Consider the following 18,646-nt stretch of genomic DNA (forward strand, 5'->3'; position numbering starts at 1 on the left):
GGATCGTTTTGGGACGTTTCAGAGACAATCGTTGGGGTTAGGGTGGGTGAGGGAGATTATTTTGTTAGGGATAAATAAATATATTTTTCAACTTTATCTGACCATACCTGTTTTTTACTGCTTTTCAGTCTGGTGGGTGGGGGGCGGGGGTGTAACAGTAACTTTGTTTTCATGAACAGTCGTAGGACTTTAGTAGTACAACCGTCAATCTCTTGTCTACTCCGAAATAATACTCCATTATACTACCTCCCACCAAACGCTTATCTTACCTGTAATTTGTGTTAGAAATTAGGGCTAGGCCCAGGGCTGGCTCCAGGTGAAATGGGGATTAACGTTGTCATTCCTGGGCGGGTGACATTTCCTCATTGCGGTGTTACTAGTGGTGTGACACAGTGGCAGTTGCATGCCTATGGAAAAAAAGAAAACGAAACCTTGTTTGTACTCCTTACTGTAGCATTACAACGGTTACGGTACGATCGAGAAAATAGCAGGTGACAGTACACTAGAACAGTGCCATAATGTAGCCTAACAAATGGTAAAGTATTGCAAGTATAACTAGTACTTGCGTTGAATTTATTTGACATTGGCTACTACTACTAGAAGATATAGTACTGAAGCTGAGTAAGTCTAGAAGATATCCTCGTATTCCTTCACCAGCCTGTTGCTGCTATCACCTTATCCTCCCCAGCAAGTGTGTGGAATTATTGATGTCATTTTAGTCAGACATCAAGCAAAACAACACAGCCCGGGGGAAGAGGGTTAGGGTTTGTAAAATGGATGGGAATGGGGGTTTCTTTTTGGGTAGGTTTTGTTGAGAGAAGAAAAAAAAAGCAGAGCATGGACAAACAATAATTGAAGATACAGAGTTTACAGACAATCTTTGGTTACAAAGTAAAGGTAAGCACATGCAGCAGTCACACTCATAGAATAAAAGACAACAATGGATACTGTATCTGTATTGCGTATGTTGTTGGAGTTGTCCTGTTGAAATTGGTAAGTAAGTTGCATGCAGCAAACAATTCCTCTTATTGGCGGCACTCCTCCATTCCAGCTGACGCTTCGTCCATCAATGTGGTGGTGAACACTGACAGAAGAGACACCCTGTCCACTGCCTGCCTGGCGGATGTTGACTGAAACCCGGCCTGTAATTATTGAACGGAAAACAGGAAGTGCTATTACAATACCACTGATAAATAAATAAAAGGTATGTACGCTGTGTGGTTCAAAAAGTGACACTTTGATTTCCCTAATAGACAGTACAATATTTTTGAAATTGCGTGCTCTGTCTGAGTCACCTTTTTAAGGATCAATAAGTATGGCCAAAATATTATAGCGGATCTTTCCCCTCAAGGTGGGTGTACTACTGTGTTTTAGAACAAAATTTGACCTTCCCAGCAATGCTCCCACCAAGACCCTTACTAAAGCCAGTCGCAAAAATGTAGAAGAACCCAATCATATCTCCAAAAACGATGCCTAGCAGAAAAATGGTTACAAAACGTACTTTGAAAGTAACAGTAGACCCAAATACAGACCGTGGATTGTATTCAAACCACTTGCCTGCAAGCAAAAGTATCCATAGCCAGCATCGCTCCAACAGTGCTCTACAACAACAGAACCGCGTTGCAATAGAACCCCCCTAAACACATGCAATCCTGCTGCTAGGGCTAACCCTAACGAACCCTAACTTACAAAAAGTGCAAAAACTGGTGTTTCCTTATGGATTTTGTCCAACAAACTTCTAGCCGGTATTAGACCTTCCCAGGAATGCCCCAGGCAAGACCCGCCAACCCACCCGCAAAAAAACACGCGACACAACACCACCAAACAGCGAAAAAGCTAAATCTCATACTTACAATGTCTCTCGGCCTTCGGTCCAAACGCGGCGCTGTGCAGCTAGGTCGTCATCATCATCAATCATCATAACTCCTGTTTTCCACCACGGATTTCCTGAAAAGCAAATGCAATCAAGATTAGACTGTCGCAGCAGTGCTTCGACAGAGACCCCGGCCGCAACCCACCCACGAACAGCAGGAAGCCCCCCAAAACGCTACATTGAGCAAGATGTCTGAAGAAATGGCAAAAAAAAGGCTTTTCCTTAAGGATTTTGTCCAAAACACTTCTATCCGGCATTAGACCTTCCCAGGAATGCCCCAGCCAAGACCCGCCAACCCACCCGCAAAAAAACACGCGACAACACCCCCAAACAGCGAAAAAGCTAAATCTCATACTTACAATATCTCTCGGCCTTCGGTCCAAAGTAACGCGCTGTGCAGCTAGGTCATCATCAATCATCATAACTCCTGTTTTCCACCACGGATTTCCTGAAAAGCAAATGCAATCAAGATTAGACTGTCGCAGCAGTGCTTCGACAGAGACCCCGGCCGCAACCCACCCACGAACAGCAGGAAGCCCCCCAAAACGCTACATTGAGCAAGATGTCTGAAGAAATGGCAAAAAAAAGGCTGTTCCTTATGGATTTTGTCCAAAACACTTGTATCCGGTATTAGACCTTCCCAGGAATGCCCCAGGCAAGACCCGCCGGCGCCAACCCACCCGCAAAAAAACACCCGACAACACCCCCAAACAGCGAAAAAGCTAAATCTCATACTTACAATATCTCTCGGCCTTCGTTCCAAATGCCGCGCTGTTCAGCTAGGTCATCATCATCAATCATCATAACTCCTGTTTTCCACCACGGATTTCCTGAAAAGCAAATGCAATCAAGATTAGACTGTCGCAGCAGTGCTTCGACAGACACCAAAAATTACACACAAACCCCCGGAACCCCGCCAAAGAGCACCTCAAAGGCAAGCAAGTCAGCAAAAACGGCAAGAAATTTCCACCTCATATTTGGTCCAAAACACTTTTGTCCATTATTAGAGCTTCACAGCAATGGGCCCAAAACCGTCAACTCACCCGCAAAGAAGTACAACACCCCCACAAGTGCTGAGTCTTTCTTCATTGTGCGTAATCCAGCACTCTGCTTGGAGGGAAATCGCAGTCTGGAGGAGGAGGATAGAGGAGCATGTTCTTCAGAACTTGTGAACCTGAGGAATGTAGACTGCGGCACCTTCAAATCAATAAGCAAACAAGTGAAGACAGTTCTGATGATGGTCTTGTTTTTGGGATTAGGTGATTAAAGTTTGAATTAAATTAACTGTGCAAAACAAAGAAAGAGAGACACAAAGCACACAGGAATAAAAGTGAATAAGGACGAAAAAGAAAGTTCTTGATTGATTGTCTCATTTTCAGGGCTCGGTGTCAGGGAATAAGAACAAGATTTCGTCATCATACTCTGCGAATTCAGGCTGGATGAGGTCAGTGGCACCGAACAGAGAAAAAATCCCCTCATCTACGTTGCTGTCCTCATCGTCTTCATGTGGCGTGCTTTCTCGCACTTTGTAATCTGGTGGTATGAGGTGCTGATTCATCTTGATCATTGTCAGCCGCTCCACATTTTTGGGCGATAGGCGGCTCCGTTTGGCAGTTACAATGCCACCAGCAGCACTGAAAACACGTTCAGAAGACACACTTGCGAGTGGGCAAGACAAATAGTTTATAGCCAGGTTGTAGAGCTGTGGCCACAATTGTTTTTTGCCATGCCAATACTGCAATGGCTCCTCATTAAGAAAGACCACTGTTGAGTCATTCAGATAGTCCTGCACCATCGACTCAAGGTCATCAACTGTTCCTCCACTTTGCTTACTTTTTGCTGTGCCTGTGACATTTTTTCGAGAACCATACCCCATCAAACTTAGCCAATCCTCCTCCCCAGCCACTGTTAGTGTTGTCATTGTGTGTGGTGCAGATGATCCAGTTGCCGGTGTCTTTAACGGCTGAGAGGTCACTTGTGCCCCAGCCACAGGTGCAGAAGTGGATTCTTGTGACTGCGGATGGCCTGCTGATGCTGATGCTGATGTACTGGCTTCTCCTTCAATAACCTGCCGTTCTTTTTCAAACCTCTTGGCTGACCAGGCTAACCAATGTTTGTACTTTTGAACATCTGCATCAGCGAAAGGAAAGAATGCGTTGTCTGCCAGCGCCTTTTTGTAGCGTGGATCCAGAATAGTAGCACAAATGTAATGCTGATCTGAGTTGATGTTTTTAAGACGTTCATCACCACGTAGGCGATGTAATAATTTCTCAGACAAAATGAAATGGTTTGTTTTTTTTTCATCTTTTTCAAACTCAGAAGAAACCGCCATCAGTTGGTGCTCCAGTATGCACAACAATGGGATAGCTTTTCCCAAATTACAGTCCTCCTGGCTGACTGCACGCGTGAAGAACTCAAAAGGACGAAGCATGTCTGTCAGGCTTTTAACTATGGCCCATTGCGCCTTACTCATCCGCAGGTCCTCCTTCTGAGATGTAGCCTCTGTCAAGAAATAGTGATCGAGTACCGTATACTGCTCATGCAGACGCTCAAGCATGTAGAAGGTTGAGTTCCAACGTGTTGCCACCTCCTGGATGAGTGCTTTCACTGGCATTCCACGTTGAAGTAGCAGTCTCCGCAGATGCTTCCGGGCCTTAAAAGAATGGCTGAAATGGTTGCACATTTTGCGGCAGGTGGCCATTACCTCGAACGCTGGACTCTCTTTATCACTCAAGAATTTTTGAACTACCAGGTTGATACAGTGCGCCAAACACGGCACTCTAACATGGTGACCCTGTAACATGGCCTTAACTACATTGGCGCCATTATCCGTGGAAACATAACCAATCTTGCGTTTTAGGGGGGATAGCATTGACAACACCTTTTTGTCAAACTCTTCCAAAAGGTTTTCTGCTGTGTGACTTTTCTCCAAGGCAAACATGGCTAGTGTTGCATGTTTCCGAGCAGCTTTGAAAACTTGGTCCGGGTCAACACCTGCGTTTAGCTTTGCTATAACACCTGAAAAAGAGACCCAGTGTGCAGTGATGCACATGTAATCATCGCCTGGGCCACTGGTCCACATGTCTGTTGTCAGATGTATTGTGTGAACAGCACTCTTCTGCAAAGCTGCCCCAATCGCCTGCAGCACATCTTCATGTAGTGCTGGAACCGCAACTCTGGCAAAATAGAACCGGCTCGGAACCTTCCATTTAGGGCAGAGCGTTGCAACTAATTCAAGAAAACCTACCGCTTCTACAAAAGAAAAAGGTAGAAGGTCCACAGCTAGCATTTTAGCCAGCTTAGTGTTATACAGACGCGTCAGTGGGTGGTTGCGTTCATATGGCACCTCTGAAGTAAGCATTGTTCTAATGTTGCCCTGGACCAAGCATTTACGGGCTGATAATGACTTCGTTGACCCAATTTTGCCGCTGGTGAACTTTTGTGCGTTGGTGTCTCACTCGCTCCAACACTCTTAGTGTGCCTCACATTGGGTGTGCTGCTGAGAGGGGTACTGGGTGTAAGGGAAGTGTTTGACACGTCTTCTTCCTGCTCGTCAACATCAGATGAAACATCAACGTTTCCTTGATTTTGGCCTTTCTTGATCGCAGCTAGGTGCGCAAACCATTGGACAGCGTGCTTTCTGTCAAGATGACCACTCTGGCCGCCGGTACCATAGTTGCTACCTGGCTTACCACGACTAACTGCAAGCTTACAAAGGGTACAAATGGCAAACCTTGGATTTTTGGGACAAACAGTAAAGAAGTCCCAAACTGGGGACTTGAAGTGTCTGTGGGACCTGGAGGAGGCGGCGATACTGGTGGTGGTGGTGGTCATGAAGCTAATGCCAGATGAAGTGGAGGATCTGGATTGGCCAACTTTTGTACGTTTTCCACTTTCACCGCCACTAATTAAGGTCGAGGTTGACGCAGGTCTCTTCTTGCCAGAAATAAATATGGAAGCGGGACGAGTTGGTGTACTACTTAACTCCAATGATTGTGGGGTTTCCACTGCCTCCTCATCGACAACATCATCATCATCATCACGCGCAGCAGCTCTTCGGGCTAGGGTCAAAATGTCTGTTTGCTGCATGCCCGCTGGGGCTGCAGTGACCTTTATGATGACTGGGTCGTCGTTGGCAGAGTCTTCATCAGCAGCAGTATCCGCCACTTCTTGTTGAGCCTCATCACACTCCATAAGTCTGAGACTTTGGACGAGCTTCCTTTTACGCTTAAGTACCTTTGTTGGATCATGGTGTGCCTCACTCTCAGACGGCTGTGGTGCTGGTTCCCAAGTTTGATCCGTATCATCAGAAGGAGGTGTGCTTGAAGAGGATGTAGACACCACCCTTGATCTCTTCCTTGCTAGGGTTGTGGAAGACAATGAAGGATCATCAGGAGGAGTGGCTTCCTCAAATGATACCTCGCCTTGATTGTCGATTTCCTGATGTGCCCCTACTTCGGGAGGAACAACTATTGTGGGCACTTGTTGTGACCCTCCATGCACCTCTGCATGCGCATCTCCTTGCGCTGCCTCTCCTTCCACATGTACTTGGGCTTGTACTTGCACATGTGATTGTTGTTGCCGCTGTGGTTGTTCAACACTCGTCAGATGAGCTACAACAACCTGTGTTGATTGAGGGACATTGCTGCTGCTTTCTTGCGATGAGCCAACATCACTGGTCGATGGTGATTGAAGAAGTATACTGGCTGCCTCTGCAGCACTCAAGGGCTTGGACTTAAGTTGGCGTGGTGGTGGTGGTGGCACTGAGCCCAATGGAGCGGGGGTGCTGCTGCCAGCTTGGTCCCCAGCAGATCCCGCTGCAGCTGCTGCAGGCATACTTTTTTTTTTACTCACAAAAAAAGGGGCGGGCGGCACACCAGTGTCCTTGGTAACTTGCTTCTTCTGCTCCTTACTGGCACCTTTCTTGCTAGAGGAGCTACGGGTTACTTTTTTTGGGGCCATCTTCTTCAGAGCAGGTCAGCAGGCAGCAGTTGCACGAGTTGCAGAGGGTTCTGTGTCCAGACGTGACGTCGCGTGACGTTATGCTGCACACACCGCTGCAGGACTTCTTCCTGGCACTGGTGGTTCTATTGAGTCTTCTTGTGCACCTAAAAGCAATGGAAGACAGAGGAACATCAGTTCAGTTATACACCCCAAAAAATCGACAAAACACAGAAAAATGAGCACAATCCCATGCCATCCATGATGTTTACATTGAAGACACCCCACAGAAAGACTAGGGACATGCAAGTATGCAACACTCACTACCCCTGGGCATAAGGGATGAAAAGTAGGCAAAATAAGTGCAGGCCTCAGACACTGCCTCTCCTCAAAATGGCCCCCTTACACCCCAAGCACATGTTGCCTGTACCAGCCAGCACTCAAGATGGCCACCACCACCACCCACATGGCCAGTCCACATCAACAGTACACCCCCAAAAAACAGAAAAACAGCCAGAAATCACCACAATCCAATGCCATCCATGATGTTTACATCAAAGAGAGTGAGACAACACCACAGGCACACTCAGTCCATGCACCACCACCACCCCTGGGCAAGCAAAAGGCCACACCAGCAGCCCCCCAAAAACGACAAAAAACAATAAAATAAGCACAATCCCAGCCCATCCATGGCCTCAATTATGTTTAAATTCAAGAAGACACCCCACAGAAAGACTAGGCCCATGCAACACTCACCACCCCTGGGCAAAGGGCCACACCAGCAGCCCCCCAAAAACGACAAAAAACAATAAAATCTGCACAATCCCAGCCCATCCATGGCCTCAATGGTGTTTAAATTCAAGAAGACACCCCACAGAAAGACTAGGCCCATGCAACACTCACCACCCCTGGGCAAAGGGCCACACCAGCAGGCCCAAAAAAACGACAAAAAACAATAAAATCTGCACAATCCCAGTCCATCCATGGCCTCAATGGTGTTTAAATTCAAGAAGACACCCCTCAGAAACACTAGGCCCATGCAACACTCACTACCCCTGGGCATAAGGGATGAAAAGTAGGCAAAATAAGTGCAGGCCTCAGACACTGCCTCTCCTCAAAATGGCCCCCTTACACCCCAAGCACATGTTGCCTGTACCAGCCAGCACTCAAGATGGCCACCACCACCACCCACATGGCCAGTCCACATCAACAGTACACCCCCAAAAAACAGAAAAACAGCCAGAAATCACCACAATCCAATGCCATCCATGATGTTTACATCAAAGAGAGTGAGACAACACCACAGGCACACTCAGTCCATGCACCACCACCACCCCTGGGCAAGCAAAAGGCCACACCAGCAGCCCCCCAAAAACGACAAAAAACAATAAAATAAGCACAATCCCAGCCCATCCATGGCCTCAATTATGTTTAAATTCAAGCAGACACCCCACAGAAAGACTACGCCCATGCAACACTCACCACCCCTGGGCAAAGGGCCACACCAGCAGGCCCAAAAAAACGACAAAAAACAATAAAATCTGCACAATCCCAGTCCATCCATGGCCTCAATGGTGTTTAAATTCAAGAAGACACCCCTCAGAAACACTAGGCCCATGCAACACTCACTACCCCTGGGCATAAGGGATGAAAAGTAGGCAAAATAAGTGCAGGCCTCAGACACTGCCTCTCCTCAAAATGGCCCCCTTACACCCCAAGCACATGTTGCCTGTACCAGCCAGCACTCAAGATGGCCACCACCACCACCCACATGGCCAGTCCACATCAACAGTACACCCCCAAAAAACAGAAAAACAGCCAGAAATCACCACAATCCAATGCCATCCATGATGTTTACATCAAAGAGAGTGAGACAACACCACAGGCACACTCAGTCCATGCACCACCACCACCCCTGGGCAAGCAAAAGGCCACACCAGCAGCCCCCCAAAAACGACAAAAAACAATAAAATAAGCACAATCCCAGCCCATCCATGGCCTCAATTATGTTTAAATTCAAGAAGACACCCCACAGAAAGACTAGGCCCATGCAACACTCACCACCCCTGGGCAAAGGGCCACACCAGCAGGCCCAAAAAAACGACAAAAAACAATAAAATCTGCACAATCCCAGCCCATCCATGGCCTCAATGGTGTTTAAATTCAAGAAGACACCCCTCAGAAACACTAGGCCCATGCAACACTCACTACCCCTGGGCATAAGGGATGAAAAGTAGGCAAAATAAGTGCAGGCCTCAGACACTGCCTCTCCTCAAAATGGCCCCCTTACACCCCAAGCACATGTTGCCTGTACCAGCCAGCACTCAAGATGGCCACCACCACCACCCACATGGCCAGACCACATCAACAGTACACCCCCAAAAAACAGAAAAACAGCCAGAAATCACCACAATCCAATGCCATCCATGATGTTTACATCAAAGAGAGTGAGACAACACCACAGGCACACTCAGTCCATGCACCACCACCACCCCTGGGCAAGCAAAAGGCCACACCAGCAGCCCCCCAAAAACGACAAAAAACAATAAAATAAGCACAATCCCAGCCCATCCATGGCCTCAATTATGTTTAAATTCAAGAAGACACCCCACAGAAAGACTAGGCCCATGCAACACTCACCACCCCTGGGCAAAGGGCCACACCAGCAGCCCCCCAAAAACGACAAAAAACAATAAAATCTGCACAATCCCAGCCCATCCATGGCCTCAATGGTGTTTAAATTCAAGAAGACACCCCACAGAAAGACTAGGCCCATGCAACACTCACCACCCCTGGGCAAAGGGCCACACCAGCAGGCCCAAAAAAACGACAAAAAACAATAAAATCTGCACAATCCCAGTCCATCCATGGCCTCAATGGTGTTTAAATTCAAGAAGACACCCCTCAGAAACACTAGGCCCATGCAACACTCACTACCCCTGGGCATAAGGGATGAAAAGTAGGCAAAATAAGTGCAGGCCTCAGACACTGCCTCTCCTCAAAATGGCCCCCTTACACCCCAAGCACATGTTGCCTGTACCAGCCAGCACTCAAGATGGCCACCACCACCACCCACATGGCCAGTCCACATCAACAGTACACCCCCAAAAAACAGAAAAACAGCCAGAAATCACCACAATCCAATGCCATCCATGATGTTTACATCAAAGAGAGTGAGACAACACCACAGGCACACTCAGTCCATGCACCACCACCACCCCTGGGCAAGCAAAAGGCCACACCAGCAGCCCCCCAAAAACGACAAAAAACAATAAAATAAGCACAATCCCAGCCCATCCATGGCCTCAATTATGTTTAAATTCAAGCAGACACCCCACAGAAAGACTAGGCCCATGCAACACTCACCACCCCTGGGCAAAGGGCCACACCAGCAGGCCCAAAAAAACGACAAAAAACAATAAAATCTGCACAATCCCAGTCCATCCATGGCCTCAATGGTGTTTAAATTCAAGAAGACACCCCTCAGAAACACTAGGCCCATGCAACACTCACTACCCCTGGGCATAAGGGATGAAAAGTAGGCAAAATAAGTGCAGGCCTCAGACACTGCCTCTCCTCAAAATGGCCCCCTTACACCCCAAGCACATGTTGCCTGTACCAGCCAGCACTCAAGATGGCCACCACCACCACCCACATGGCCAGTCCACATCAACAGTACACCCCCAAAAAACAGAAAAACAGCCAGAAATCACCACAATCCAATGCCATCCATGATGTTTACATCAAAGAGAGTGAGACAACACCACAGGCACACTCAGTCCATGCACCACCACCACCCCTGGGCAAGCAAAAGGCCACACCAGCAGCCCCCCAAAAACGACAAAAAACAATAAAATAAGCACAATCCCAGCCCATCCATGGCCTCAATTATGTTTAAATTCAAGAAGACACCCCACAGAAAGACTAGGCCCATGCAACACTCACCACCCCTGGGCAAAGGGCCACACCAGCAGGCCCAAAAAAACGACAAAAAACAATAAAATCTGCACAATCCCAGCCCATCCATGGCCTCAATGGTGTTTAAATTCAAGAAGACACCCCTCAGAAACACTAGGCCCATGCAACACTCACTACCCCTGGGCATAAGGGATGAAAAGTAGGCAAAATAAGTGCAGGCCTCAGACACTGCCTCTCCTCAAAATGGCCCCCTTACACCCCAAGCACATGTTGCCTGTACCAGCCAGCACTCAAGATGGCCACCACCACCACCCACATGGCCAGACCACATCAACAGTACACCCCCAAAAAACAGAAAAACAGCCAGAAATCACCACAATCCAATGCCATCCATGATGTTTACATCAAAGAGAGTGAGACAACACCACAGGCACACTCAGTCCATGCACCACCACCACCCCTGGGCAAGCAAAAGGCCACACCAGCAGCCCCCCAAAAACGACAAAAAACAATAAAATAAGCACAATCCCAGCCCATCCATGGCCTCAATTATGTTTAAATTCAAGAAGACACCCCACAGAAAGACTAGGCCCATGCAACACTCACCACCCCTGGGCAAAGGGCCACACCAGCAGCCCCCCAAAAACGACAAAAAACAATAAAATCTGCACAATCCCAGCCCATCCATGGCCTCAATGGTGTTTAAATTCAAGAAGACACCCCACAGAAAGACTAGGCCCATGCAACACTCACCACCCCTGGGCAAAGGGCCACACCAGCAGGCCCAAAAAAACGACAAAAAACAATAAAATCTGCACAATCCCAGTCCATCCATGGCCTCAATGGTGTTTAAATTCAAGAAGACACCCCTCAGAAACACTAGGCCCATGCAACACTCACTACCCCTGGGCATAAGGGATGAAAAGTAGGCAAAATAAGTGCAGGCCTCAGACACTGCCTCTCCTCAAAATGGCCCCCTTACACCCCAAGCACATGTTGCCTGTACCAGCCAGCACTCAAGATGGCCACCACCACCACCCACATGGCCAGTCCACATCAACAGTACACCCCCAAAAAACAGAAAAACAGCCAGAAATCACCACAATCCAATGCCATCCATGATGTTTACATCAAAGAGAGTGAGACAACACCACAGGCACACTCAGTCCATGCACCACCACCACCCCTGGGCAAGCAAAAGGCCACACCAGCAGCCCCCCAAAAACGACAAAAAACAATAAAATAAGCACAATCCCAGCCCATCCATGGCCTCAATTATGTTTAAATTCAAGAAGACACCCCACAGAAAGACTAGGCCCATGCAACACTCACCACCCCTGGGCAAAGGGCCACACCAGCAGGCCCAAAAAAACGACAAAAAACAATAAAATCTGCACAATCCCAGTCCATCCATGGCCTCAATGGTGTTTAAATTCAAGAAGACACCCCTCAGAAACACTAGGCCCATGCAACACTCACTACCCCTGGGCATAAGGGATGAAAAGTAGGCAAAATAAGTGCAGGCCTCAGACACTGCCTCTCCTCAAAATGGCCCCCTTACACCCCAAGCACATGTTGCCTGTACCAGCCAGCACTCAAGATGGCCACCACCACCACCCACATGGCCAGTCCACATCAACAGTACACCCCCAAAAAACAGAAAAACAGCCAGAAATCACCACAATCCAATGCCATCCATGATGTTTACATCAAAGAGAGTGAGACAACACCACAGGCACACTCAGTCCATGCACCACCACCACCCCTGGGCAAGCAAAAGGCCACACCAGCAGCCCCCCAAAAACGACAAAAAACAATAAAATAAGCACAATCCCAGCCCATCCATGGCCTCAATTATGTTTAAATTCAAGAAGACACCCCACAGAAAGACTAGGCCCATGCAACACTCACCACCCCTGGGCAAAGGGCCACACCAGCAGGCCCAAAAAAACGACAAAAAACAATAAAATCTGCACAATCCCAGCCCATCCATGGCCTCAATGGTGTTTAAATTCAAGAAGACACCCCTCAGAAACACTAGGCCCATGCAACACTCACTACCCCTGGGCATAAGGGATGAAAAGTAGGCAAAATAAGTGCAGGCCTCAGACACTGCCTCTCCTCAAAATGGCCCCCTTACACCCCAAGCACATGTTGCCTGTACCAGCCAGCACTCAAGATGGCCACCACCACCACCCACATGGCCAGACCACATCAACAGTACACCCCCAAAAAACAGAAAAACAGCCAGAAATCACCACAATCCAATGCCATCCATGATGCTTACATCAAAGAGAGTGAGACAACACCACAGGCACACTCAGTCCATGCACCACCACCACCCCTGGGCAAGCAAAAGGCCACACCAGCAGCCCCCCAAAAACGACAAAAAACAATAAAATAAGCACAATCCCAGCCCATCCATGGCCTCAATTATGTTTAAATTCAAGAAGACACCCCACAGAAAGACTAGGCCCATGCAACACTCACCACCCCTGGGCAAAGGGCCACACCAGCAGGCCCAAAAAAACGACAAAAAACAATAAAATCTGCACAATCCCAGCCCATCCATGGCCTCAATGGTGTTTAAATTCAACAAAACAGTTGTATCATGCACCCATAACCAACCCTGGTCCTACTGGATACTGTGGCTACCCACAATATAATTTATTTAATTTTCTGAAAAAGTTCCAAAATTGTACTTGCAGCAACTGTAATGCCCCAAACAAACTTACTTGTGAAAGTTGATTTCTAATCCAAAAGTGATCCAAAGACAGTCAAAAAGGCCTCAAATCCAAATATCCAGCAGCACCCACAAAAAGTAATCCTTCCAGCTCCAGATCCAAATGAAAGTGACCAGGAGATGGACAAAGCACTGGGAGGAGCCTGCTGGACAGGAACAGGAAGTTGGAGACTGTGGGGCACTTCCTTTCCCCCCCCCCCCCCCAAAATGGACTCCTTGCAAAAAAAAAGGCCATGCAAATGTCAACCTGAGGAGTGATTCTGATAAAAATCATAATTTTCTGAAGGTTTATCCTGTTTGCTGGTGATTTTCTTGTGCGAAATTGCAAAATCTCTATTTCGCAAGTGCGAGATTGTTCCTTTCCGCCGCAACTACGTGTTCGCAATTGCGAACTCTCGCGAGGTGTGCTGTGCAAGGTGGCAAGCCGCGAGTACGTATTCGCGGGCGACAAACTCCCGCGGGAACACGCAGCAAGATCTAAAATGGCGCGTCACTCGCAAAGAAAAACAACTCGGCAAACGCTAAAATGACGGAAAGTGAACGCCGTGCACCACGCCGCGCGCCGCAACCAAGCAAAAAATCCGCCGCGAGCGGATTCACGGATTTTCGACAAATTCGCGAGAGTTCGCGGATTGCGGATTTGCCGAAAATCCGAAAAATCCGCGAGCGGAGCGGATTTTACGCCCATGCTTGTTGCTGTCTGTTGGGGCTGTCTGGGTGTTGAACCTGTTGTGGATGTCTGCTATCTTGTGGTGGAAGAAGGTGGCGAGGGAGTCGCACAGGGCTTGCGACGGCAGGATGTTGTTGGTGTTGGAGCTGGGGTTGGAAAGTTCCTTCATGATGTTGAAGAGCTCCTTGCTATTGTGTGCATTGTTGTCGAGGCGGTCTTTGAAGGAGGTCCTCTTGGCCACCGTGATGAGGTGGTGGTGGTTGCGGATGGTGTCCTTGTGTGCTGCGTGGCTGTCCGGAGTTTGTTCACTGTGCCATTTCTTCTCAAGTTTCCGGCAGGCTTGATTGGAGGCTAGGAGTTCTGGGGTGAACCAGCTGGCCCTCTTGCTGGTGTCTCTGTGGGGGGGTTTCTTCAGCGGGTCGAGGGTGTTGGCCCAGTCCTCGATCCAGTGTCTGAGGCTGTGGGCAGCGTCATCGGTGTTGGAGGGTTTGATGGGTGGACTGAGAGCGAGGTTTGCGTATAGTTGAGCTTTGGTGATTTTGCTCCAGCAGTGGCAGGCGATCTGTTGGGTGCGGTGGTGTGTGGTGGGTTGCTGGAAGGCGAAGTGGATGCAGCGGTGGTTGGTCCAGAGGAGTTTGGTGGTGTGGCTGAGCGAGACATGCAGGATTGAGGAGAAGACAGGGTCGAGCGTGTGGCCTGCGGAGTGGGTGGGCGTTGTGACGAGCTGCTTCAGTCCGAGGCTGGCGAGGTTGTCAATCAGGGTTGTGGAGTTGTTGTTGTTGTTGTTGTTCTCAAGGTGACAGTTAAGGTCTCCAAGGAGGATGTCGTCGGTGGAGGTCAGGACGTGCGTGCTGATCAAATCGGCGATGGAGTTACTGAACTGGGGGTGGGGTCCGGGGGTTCGGTAGACAAGGGGGCCCCTGAGGGAGGAGTTAGGGTCTGTGTGGATCTGGAAATGCATGTGATCGGCGGTGCTGAGCGCGTCGTCGGTGCTAGTCCAGACCCTGATGGTGTTCTTGTGGACGATGGCGATTCCTCCTCCGACTCCGTTGGTGCGGTCTCTGCGGGTGATCTTGTAGCCGTATGGGATGGCTATGGCGATATCGGGTGCGGAGGAGTCATTAAACCAGGTCTCTTTCAGGAAGGCGGTGTCCAGGGATTTTTGTGTCGAGCAGGTCCCAGAGCTCGACGGCATGCTTGCGTGCGGAGCGGGTGTTCAGTAGTATGCATCAGGTGGTTGGGGTCTTTCTTGGCGGGTGGTTCATCGCGACTGAGGCTGGTGTAGCTGCAGTTCCGGCAGGTGAAGGGGCCGTGTGTGCGTTTTGGGGCAGACTTTAAGCAGGTGTGGCTCCATCCGGAGTTGAGAGCATGCAGAGTGCTGGCGTTGTAGTGGCGGCAGTTGTCGTGGCGGGGGCCACACAGCGGCCCGCATATATGGTGAGGTGGGAGGGAGGAGCAGCTGGGAGGCGGGAGGCAGGGGCAGCGAATGGGCAGTGGGCAGTCAGTGGGGTGGGGCTGCTGGGGACGAAGCGGCGAGGGCTTTGAGGGACAACGAAGGTAACAGAAGGAAAAAGGGGCACAGAAACTAGGGAAAAAAGAGTGGCACAGAGGGCAGAAGAGAACAAGAAACAAGTGGAATAGAAGGCAAAAGGGCCACAAAAATGAGGGAAAAACGAGTAGCAGAGAGGACAGAAGGGCACAAAAAACGAGTGGAACAGAGGGCAGAAGGGCACAAAAAATGAGTGGAACAGAAGGCAGAAGGGCACAAAAACCGAGGGGAAAACGAGTGGCACAGAGGGCAGAAGGGCACAAAAAAACGAGTGGAATAGAGGGCAGAAGGGCAAAAAAAAACGAGGGAAAAATGAGTGGCACAGAGGGCAGAAGGGCACAAAAACAAGTGGAACAGAAGGCAGAAGGGCACAAAAAACGAGGTAAAAACGAGTGGCACAGAGGGCAGAAGGGCACAAAAAATTAGTGGAACAAAGGGAAGAAGGGCACAAAAAACGAGTGGAACAGAAGCAAAAGAGGCACAAAAACGAGGGAAAAACACGTGGCACAGAAGGCAGACGGGCACAAAAAACAAGTGGAACAGAAGGCAAAAGGGGCACAAAAATGAGGGGAAACGAGTGGCACAGAAGGCAAAATGGGCACAGAAATACTGGTAAAATTAGTGGCACAGAGGCAAAATACAGAATACAGAAATACAGGGGCAGCTAAGAACTGAAGGCAGAACAGGCAGAGAGGCACAGAAGCAGCGAGGGGAACAGAAGGGAAAACTGGGCAGGGACACAGGTGCAGCAAGGGGTACAGAAGGAAAGACCGGGCAGAGAGAGCACGGGGACAGCAAGGGGAATAGAGGGAAGAAAAAAGGGCACGGCTCATGTACAGGCAGCGGGGGAAGACAGACAACAGCAGTCACAGTCACAACAATGAAAATACAGGCAATACAGTGAAAGCAATAAAGCGGAGGATGAACAAACCTACCCACCGCCTACCACTGGCCACCAGGGATGAGGCGAAGGTGGTAGCCTGCAGGTGGTGGAGGGCCTCAAACTTCTTCAGCAGCGGCAGCAGCAGCTGGGGCAGGGAGACACAGGGGGTGCTGTGCGGAGGGGGACCGACCTACATGGTCATTTGAGGGCACCATGATGCTCTTTGTTCTAGAAAAGCATATTTTTTTAACAATCATTTCTTAGCATGTGGAGGTGATAGAGTATCAATAATGCAATGGACTTGAATGTCACATTTGTGGTGTTGTGTAGTTCCTATAAATCTATATACGATCTGGAAATGATTCTAGACACCCCCACTGGATATTTTCGCCTGTACACCAGCTAGCTCACAGTGTCACTATGACGTCCTCTTACCGAGGAGAGAAGAGTTTCTGGCAACTATCGAAGATGACAGCCCTGTCCCCTCAGGAATCGTGGAAACAGTGCAGTACTTTTCGCTTGGTCCCTCGTGCTCACTTGGTCTCAGAGAGATACAAGGAATAAATGATGGGGACGTTTTCAATAAGCATTTATTGAACCAGCACCATTCTAGTGTAAAATATTTGTGCTGTAACAACCATAAGACAGAAACCGATGTATGCAGTTATAAGTACCAACTGAGTAAATAGATGGTAGAATAGTGCTAAAACAGTGAATGTGTACAAGGATATAAAAACATGACAGGAATAATGCGCACTCCTGTGATGCTAACCCTAACTAGATGTACCGATATGTACCTAGCATGTATGTAGGTGTCCAGCCAAGAATCCCCTTAGGATAAAGCTAACCCCATTACTTTATATGAGAGAATGAAGGACCCCATCTTGGTCTCAAGATGGACACCCGCGAGGAATGTCAAAGCATTGCGTGCTGGAGTGTCTGCGTTCAGGAACCTCAGCTTCTCATGTCAGTGTGTCAGCATGGATGTCTTTCTCCATTTCCTGGCCCTGTAAGGATATGGTGCTTATATACCACAAAGGTAACCTCAGGGGCTCTACCTTGCTCTGTCATGTCTGCCGAAGATGCCAATAGCGATCAACCTTATACACAGTTACTATGCAAAAGATGGTAATCCTGCTGTTATTCTGACAATCCTCGTGCATAATAAATTAGCTTAGTTGTGGGAGAAAACCCCACGATGTTTTTGCAGGGCCTAACTAGGTAAAAAGGCAGCCCAAAACCGTTATTTAGTACCATGGCAGCGTAAATGTAGATGAAAGGTTAGCAGACTACCCAGGCCTATATTGGGGAACATTGCAAATCATAACCGTGGTACAATTGTATCCATATATTAGGCACCTTAAGTGTCCAGATATCTTATCGTAGGCAATATGTTTCTTTATGAATGACATAGATTTCTTGCTTACTTCTGCTTAACACTCTGTGTGAATCAAGGGATCAATGTAAAGAGATGGCTATCTCTTCCATCTCGCTTGGCTTCTCTGTTTTTTACAATCCTGAACATCACTAGGTAGACGCTCATCCTTTTTCACCAGCCATCAACTATTTATCCACAAATTTATTCTGGGGATTTTCGAATGGGGTAGATGGTGGTTAGAAGTGTATCAATACTCATCTTCTGTCAAAAAATAACACCAAAGCTACACATTTCTATCATATTTTTCCTTTTTTAGCTTTTGGCTGTGGACATGTATGCAATGTGTTAATAAGTGTATAATTTTTCTTTATTCTCAGGGTAGTCACCAGCTGTTTGCAAAATTGCCCCACTACCAGGCATGACCATATTACATGGGTAAGTAAGTAAGTAAATGTTTATTGATTGATTATTTAAAATCCTTACAAAGAGTGAATGCACAATATACACATGTCAATTACGATAATAGAATAAAAGGAAAGTGTTTTTAAAAAAGAAGTAATAAACTTTTAAAATAGTACATGTGGATTATAAAACTGTTTTAAATGTATAAATTCATATGTTTAAAAGTTGAGAACAGAAAAATATGAACAATATGACAGTTAATAGTTATAAAAATTAAAGTTTTTTCCAT

The sequence above is a fragment of the Lissotriton helveticus genome, chromosome 7 (genome assembly GCF_964261635.1).
Source record: "Lissotriton helveticus chromosome 7, aLisHel1.1, whole genome shotgun sequence".
Lineage (NCBI taxonomy): Eukaryota > Metazoa > Chordata > Amphibia > Caudata > Salamandridae > Lissotriton > Lissotriton helveticus.